General features: G+C 34.7%; 1 pseudogene; it reads right to left on the bottom strand.

Annotated features, from left to right (window-relative positions):
- Positions 1–1,089: 1,089 nt before the first annotated feature.
- LOC149413577 (uncharacterized) lies at positions 1,090–3,476 on the bottom strand (annotated as a pseudogene).
- Positions 3,477–8,467: the final 4,991 nt, after the last annotated feature.

An 8,467-nucleotide genomic window follows, 5' to 3' on the forward strand; every position in this document is an offset into this window, starting at 1 on the left:
AACGCTAAGAATTGTTGCATTGGGTATAAGTTATCATTCCATTGTTTATTAAAGGTACGATAGGGGCCGTTCAAGTATTACGTAAGCAGATTTATTACAATTATTTACCCCCTCCTCCCCCTTGTCACCAAAAGTAAGCAAAGCTCTTACCCCCCCCTCCCGTGCTTACGTAAAAATTGGTACCTATATGCATTTTTCTGTTTTTTTATTGATTCATAAGCAGCACTTATAAAATAGGATAGAGGACTTTAATGCACATAATATTCATTTAAACAAACTTTATTGACACAGTATTCAACATAGAGTAAGGTAAAAATATTATAATCTTATTAAGTACATTACGAACAAAACAAACTTCTTTCGAACTTTTGGTATACATATTAATTCCAATTAACAGTCTTCAGTCCATGACACCCGAATCCATGATTCTAAGTTTTCGATTACATTGGATGTTTGCTGCTTAATGTTGTGTATCTGCTCACTTTCATCCGATTTTGGAAGGTCTACATCGTTCTCATCAAACCATTCAACATCTTGGTGCCCTAAATTTTGAATAATGCACATAAGTTCATTAGCACGACGAGCAGCCACTCTTATAGGCCTAACTTTCAGATAGGTGTGCGTGTTTACTTTTTTATGGATCTTCTCGATGTGACGATTGAGTGACTTGACTGAAGCATGATAAAGACCACACGCATGTTCGACTTGTTAGCTTCAATTTTACCGTCGGACAAAAATAATCGTAGGGCATTTGTAGGAAATCTTTGAGTGAAGAATTTAAGCGTAGAACTAAATTGACTGGAAGATTGAGAAATTGCCCTCCATCATCCAAAACCAAGTCATCAACTGTTTGTTTTACTTTTACTGGTGGTGGAAGAAACCTGTTGTCTAGTAATCTAAATAGGCCACTTCTTGGACGACAGCATTCAGAGTTTCTACATTTTACAATTTGAAGTAAGTATTGGCTTTCACGCACATGTTCTGAATACCATTTAATGTCTGGAAAATCAGGAAGATCTTGTTCGCCCGGCCCAACATATTTTGCAGTAACATGATAGCCATCAATTTCCATTGAACTCCATATCTCAGCTAACACATTTCCTGCAAACTCGAAATTGGATCTTTCCAAATGCTCATTAATTGTAACGCCACATTCATCCAAATGAGACCCAAAATGGTCATGAGGTAATATCAAACCAGCCAGTTCCTGACTTAGAGGAGCCATTCTGCGCTCTACTCTGTTATATGCACTTCTGCAAGGAGCATTGGTAGCTAAAAATAATGCATCGAGATTATATCGCTTAAAGTGTTGTATAGCAAACCCTATAACTTTTTGATAGCGCGGATTTTCATCTGGCCCTCCATCAACCGTCATGACTCCCACTGGTTTTACCAATCCATGGTCCGTTTTAGCTAATGCTTGAAACTCTTCAAGTTCGAGAAGCGTCTCGAAATCCTGAGCATGAGTATTAGCAGTAGATGAACTATGCTTTCCACTTCGAATCGCGATGTATGTTGGTCCAGAATATCCAACGGCTTGCGGTTGTCCTAGCATACTGGAATTGATTTTGATACCAGCATAAACTGATGGTATTAATTTATGCCGCTCAGCGATTACCCAGTCGTGATCAGGCATTTGATTCTATATTCCATGTGCATTAGAAGAGGTGCTTGCTTATTTGCCGCAGTTACACCAATAGGGACGCGAGCTTTATCATCTTGAGATATGAAAAATACTTGATCTGGTCCAAGTATGGATGCTATGTTCTCCAAATAATGGATTGATGTTTCAGCGAAATTGCTATCTAAGTGGAGTTTGTGGTGATCAGTCTGAGCCCGAGTGAGCTTAACAGGGACTGTCGATACATGTCTTCGTCCCTCTGCAGAATTAGATTTTCTGGGAATCAAACGAAGACATGTCCCACTTCGACTAATGTCAAATCCTATTTTACGTAATTCTTGTGTGAGTTCATCAAGAGTTTTTACACTGCGAATAGATTCCGTTCGTCTTCTATCATCTGCTGCACTCCCAAATAAAGCAATATCCGCAATTGTTTTCAATAGTAATGGTTGATCGTTTTCTAGGCTAGGACGTCCCACTGAATCCCTCAAGGATAGTTTTTTTTTTTTTCTGGATTTTCATGACAAATATCTTCTAACTTTCTTTTCATACCATCTCTGTGTTTCTTCTGGGCAACTGCGTTTTGAATCTTCCTGTTTAAAGACTGTTTCGCTGTTTTTAATTCTTCACGCAACTTAATGATCTGTTTATCAACTTCACGGCTTGGCATAGTATCTCTGGCAGAATACAAAACATTCAGATTTTTATCGAGTAGAAAAATCTTATCTTTCATAATTTCCTGAGATGGTTTTGCTCTCGGCTGTTTATCTATATTTTCTGTGCTTTCGCATTGTTGTTGTGATTCCACTCCGGATTTTAAATCGTCTTCTTTCTGTTCTTTAGAATTTGAAGCTGGCTGTATAATTTGTCTTTTTTCTGCAGGCTTACAGGTTGCCTAAAAATTAAAACATACTATAGGTACCTACTGATAATGGTTCTCTTATGAACCTTCGTATACCCGTGTCAAATAATGTAACACGTATACCCGCGCACGGTCTGTGAAACCAAGATTCCTAGGTCCATTTTAGAATGGTTTAAGTAACATATTATCACCAAATTAAGTTTACTTGTGGTTGAGAATGTGTTAAAACATATCAAACAGAGTTTGATAGAAAATATTTGTTTTTATTCGCAAATAACATTCTTTTATTTCATCTCTATAGTTGGAATCAAAGTCATCCTCTTCCGAAAACCTTCTCATACGTTTCTCGTTCATTTTGAAGATATACAATGTTCTCTAAAACTAATTATAAATTTAATATACATTGAATAATAATACGAAAAAATAAGAACTACCTATAGATTGTACATACAAATTACTTAGCGAAAGCTGTGACACCTGTACTCGTATCGGTCTAACAGACCGATCGGTGTCGTGTACGACTACATGTGTTGTATGCACGAACGCTAGCTCCGCACCGAAATGAAATTAGTCATGAATTATGCAACTAGCCCGTAGCACTGACGTCTTTTCTTAAAAAATAATAAGCCAAACGTAATTTAATGCGCGGGTATGGGAAGGTTAAGCTACAAAAATATAAAGGTGTGACCAAAAAGGGTCGTTACATACACACTTTAGTGAGTACATTTAATATGTTTAATTTAATTTATCACTCACCTTTGAAAAAAAACCTAGTAGATTGGATTTATTCTTAGTCGCTGCTTGCAATTCTTCTTCAATTCTCTTAGAGACAATAATATCAAGTTCCTTGTCGGACTTTGCTTGTAACTTATAATTACGCCACACTTCGTTAACTAACTTCTGTACATTTTGTACTTTTGTATTTGTATGAGATTTTTTTAGACTTTCGAACAATTTTTGGTATAACTTGGATTTATCTATTTGAAACGACATCATAAACAATTCAACTTTGGCGAAATAGGATCAATGGTAACACAAATATTTTTACTTGCTTTGATTTGCTTACAACACGTCAAATCGTCAATCCATAAATGAACCACACACTAGATCAATATCTTCGGGTTTTTAGTACTGAGCCTGACTGAGCCCATGGGTCCTAATGTTTGCCATAGATAAAAGTCAGTAACTGAAAAATATACGTCACTACTACACATACTCACCATCGACTTAGGATAGAAACTATAAAAAAGGCGTAACCATAGACAATATAATTCTCATTCGGAGCCAACCCATTGGCTAGCCTAAAATCGGCCAATGACAGCGGCCTATAAACATGCATGAAGTTCGTGACAGCGGCCTATAAACATGCATGAAGTTCGTATTGGTTTGTGGAAAATATACGTCACAAGTCACCCATAGAGATTACCGTGTCTTTTTTTTCTGACCCACTTTTTTCTCGGAGTTATACCCCCCTGCGTCAATCGTACTGAAACGAAACAATAGATTGATGGAAGAAATTATGACAAATGAGTAGCGCGCGGTAATTCCCCCATTCGCTTCTAAGCGAGTACCTAAACGTATTAATTATTTGTGGGAATCCCCGAATATGTATTCGATTTTCAAACATAGACAATGTGTGGGTTGCCAATGTGTAAAAAAAAATAACTACTGCTGAGCAGTGCTGACGTAATCACTATCTCGACCCCCCCACCCCCCATGTCATCAAAAATAAGCAAAGCGAAGACCCCCCTGCCCCCCTATAGTGCTTACATAATACTTGAACGGCCCCATATTTAAAATAAAAAAAATTGTTGTTGTCTCCGGACACTCCTTGTTTTTATGGAAAGTGTTTTAGGAAAAACGGCCAGAAAGAGAATTTTTTTAAACAGTTTGTTTATTGGTGGTTTAATTTTTTATTATAGCAGGAATCAAGTTGCCGTAAGTATAAAAAGTTGTAATTTAAGATTCACTTAAAAGGAGGAACATTACCTGTGGCAAAATGCCTTTACTGGCGGCCTCCTTCGCTGTCTGGCAGTTGGCGAATCGACTGCACACTCCCGCCCTTCCCGTGTCCACCACCGTGCAGTTATCACCTACAAACAAACAGACACACTGGGTTACACAACACAACAGGTGAAGGTGAATAAAGTGTATGAAATGAAAGTATCAATATCCACCCACCCAGTCTAGTGTTTACGTCTCTCTATGTCCACATTGAACTAATACAAAATCAACAAACAAAAAGATAGTGTACTAAGTTTAAAGTTTTAATTTATAATAAATTGAGGATCGCGCATCACACCTGTGTATTCTTATCTCACGGAGTTGCGTTTTTTACTGTTTTTACCCCAAGTACAAAACTGTCACCAAGTGTCAATCTTTTCGGAAAAAAAAAACTCTGCCGTTATAAAGTAAACAAGTGTTAACTAAAGTGATTACCATCTTAAATTGAAAGTTATTATCTAATAATCATTTGTTACGTAGATCTCGCTGATAACAACATCCAAAATGAATACTAAGTGCGTCATATGTCAACAAAATATTGACACCCCATCAGACTTTGTATGCTGTTGTCTCTGTGAAAGCAATTATCATCTCGGCTGTGCGGAAATTGTGGAATCCTCCCGTCGAAGTGCAAGAAATACACAATGGAAGTGTAAAAAATGCATTCAACATCCAAAAAATAAACTGAAGCAGACGACAAAAAATGATATATTATTATTAAATGATGAACAGCCATCTATCGTCAAACAAGGTAAACAGATGAGTGAATCACCAAAAACTGCACCCGTCCAGCTAAAAGGCACAGATAGTTTATCAATTACAACCACAGATGGCAATGGGCTTCTTACTTCAGGATTATTTATTAATGAACTATCCAATTTTAAAACGGCCATAATGGAATTTGTTGAAAAAAAACTAGACTCATATGCCCAAAAATATGAATCGATCATCTTACAAAATCAAGAAATTATTAAATCAATCCAATTTATATCGGAACAACACGATGAATTAAAAATGCGCATAATTGACATTGAACAATCACAGAAAACAGTCAATACTGATATGATGGAATTAAATAAGCGTAATTCTATCCTACAAAATACCATATCCCAACAAGAAGACAAAATTGACCGACTGGAGTACCTAAACCAAATATGCAATGTCGATATAAGAGGTATTCATAGACATATGAATATTAGTAGACCTGCCCTAAGTGATTAAAAGCGTATTATCCCCACTCCCCATACCGGTTCCATTGGAACCGGCTGTGCTCGCGTATGGCCACATGTGAAATTTGAAAACGTGACGTCATCATTCTTGTGCGAACTATGGTCGAGGCATCATCGGTTCATTTTACGAAATAACACGGCAAAATGTTGACTTGTACTATGAAAACTTGTAAAAATAGATGCGAAAAAGAGAATAAACCCAATTGTCGTATTGCATTCCATATATAAGCATTATTTTACTTTATTTTAATCATATTCACATCGTATAATATAGATCAGTTTTAGAAACATATACTATCACATCGAGAAACGTCTGGACGCTAAACACAAAGCTGGTTCGTTGCTGGGAAGTAAATTATGAACATTTATAAAAGTGTCTTAACTAAATACTTAAACGAAATATTCGACTCTGAAAATAGAACCGAATTTTTTTGCCGAATTTGGACTTCGCAAATTTATTCATAACGTGGCGAGTAATTTGCGCTCCCATGTAAAAATGTCTATTCATTCAAAAGCAGATTTTACTTTTAAGAAGTAAATGGTGATATTATAATGCGAGATGCCTATTTACTGTCAGATTGATTTATTGACGAATCACAGTCGGCTTCACTCCCTTCGTTCTTCAACAGTTGATTTTACCCCTCGCCATTATCTTCTCGTCTATTAATTCCTATGTCTGTGGAGGTATTCCAGAATCAAACACTGAAAATCATATTCAAACACTTAAAAAAATATCAAAAATTATTAACTATGGAGATACCGCACTACCCTTACAATCTGAAATTACGAAAATATATAGGCTAGGACCGAAACTGTCCGAGAAAAATCCCAGATCATTAATAGTGTCTTTCAATAATATTAAATCACGTGATGATGTTCTAAACAAAATTAAAGCATATAAAAAATCCACTGCGACCACCACAAATAAACTAAACACAGCGGACCTAGGACTGTCACAAGAAGCCAAACGTATTTATGTGTCCGAACACCTGACACAAAAAGGAAAATATCTACTTTCGCAAACAAAAAAATTTTCCAAAGAAAACGATTATAAACACTCCTGGACGGCTTCGGGGCGTATTCTGCTGAGACAAACGGACACCTCCAAAATCATCACAATAAAAAATGTCCTTGATCTCGATCGACAAAAACGTCAATCACTGTGACGGTTGATAAAAGGTATTTCATTCTTTACTGTGCTACATAATAATAATAATCACTCGGGTGATATCTTTTTTTTCGCAAGTAAATCCACTGGACGGATAAATACTAACATATAAGTTTGGGAGTTTCAATTAACTAAGAAATTAACTACCAATAGACTTGAGAAATCAAAGATTTACGCCGAAATTGTTTATTTTGAAATAAAGACTTGTCAACTCAAGTCAGGGCATTGAAGTTTTTGGTACAAATCTTAGGACGGGTTATTTCTTGGAATTTAAACGATTCATCAAATTTCAAATTCGTTTTTCAAGTTCTTTGAATGTTCTGTTATTATTTCGGTTTTGTGTAACAATAATGATATAATAACAGAACTTGAAAATAAATTGATGACTTGTTCAAATGACTTGCAGCAAAGTCACCGGGAAAATAAACATGACGGGAAAATAGTCATATATGATGTTGGGTTCATAAGTTAGTTTTTTCAGAACAATTATTATTTTTAATTTTGGAAAACGATATGTTTAGTTTTCTTTTTGATTTTGTTATTCGATGTTTGGAAATTTTTCATCTTGGAATACTTTTTTTTCTGTTGGGAAATTTTTTATTCTGGATCCTTTATTTTGCTGAAAAAAATTCCTCGGGAAAAATTTCTCAGAAAAAGGTGGGGAAATTTTTTTAAAAAGAATTATTATAGTTTATGTATGAAGTTTGAAAAAAAAATGATTAAAAGATCAATTATTCTTAAGCAAATCTGAAAATTTAATTTCGCAAATTCTTATAAATATATTTATCTTTTGATATTATGTGTAAAAATTTTCCATGTTGGGAAATTGTTATTTTTGGAAAAAAAACCCGGACAGTTGTATAATCGAAAATCTTTTTTTTGATATTATGTGAAGCTTGGAAATTTTTTATTTTTTGTGAAAAAAAATATTTTGGAAAAATTGGTATATCGAAAAATTTTGATTTGGAAAATTGCTCGAATGTTTTTCATAAAAGAATCATTCCCCCGAGCAGGTCAAAAAGTGATTTTCATGTTAAATATTAACTGTATTATTAGCACAAGTAGCTTTAAGTTGTGGCATTACTAAATAACGAACTGAGTTCAAAATTTCCAAAATAATCAATATTTTGTGGTTCAAAAATCACTGATTACAAAAAAGACTCCAGCGGACCACAAAATATTATTTATATATTATTTCGGAAAAAATTGAAGATTTTCAAATGAAAACTTAAACTTGGTTAGTTATTTAGTAAGTCACTTAATCTAATAATACAAAAAATATTTAACATGAAAAAACGCGCTAATACATTCGGTAGAATGACCCAAAATAATGTATCATTTTATATTATAATATTTGGCTAATTTACGAGTATATAGCGTCATTTTCGTGAAAAATTACCTCAAGGGCGCTGTACTAATTTATTTATTGAATAATTAGTGTTTTGTTAATAGATTATTTTCACACGGATATGAGATTCTCTTGGTAATACATTTGTATGTATTAAAATTAAGAAAAGATGACGGTCATTTAATATGTCAATTTGTGACAGAAAAAGGAGACATAGTTATTCATATTAGAGGTA

Source organism: Hesperophylax consimilis, chromosome 21 (assembly GCF_061612785.1).
Source record: "Hesperophylax consimilis isolate HC1 chromosome 21, BYU_Hcon_1.0, whole genome shotgun sequence".
Taxonomy (NCBI): domain Eukaryota; kingdom Metazoa; phylum Arthropoda; class Insecta; order Trichoptera; family Limnephilidae; genus Hesperophylax; species Hesperophylax consimilis.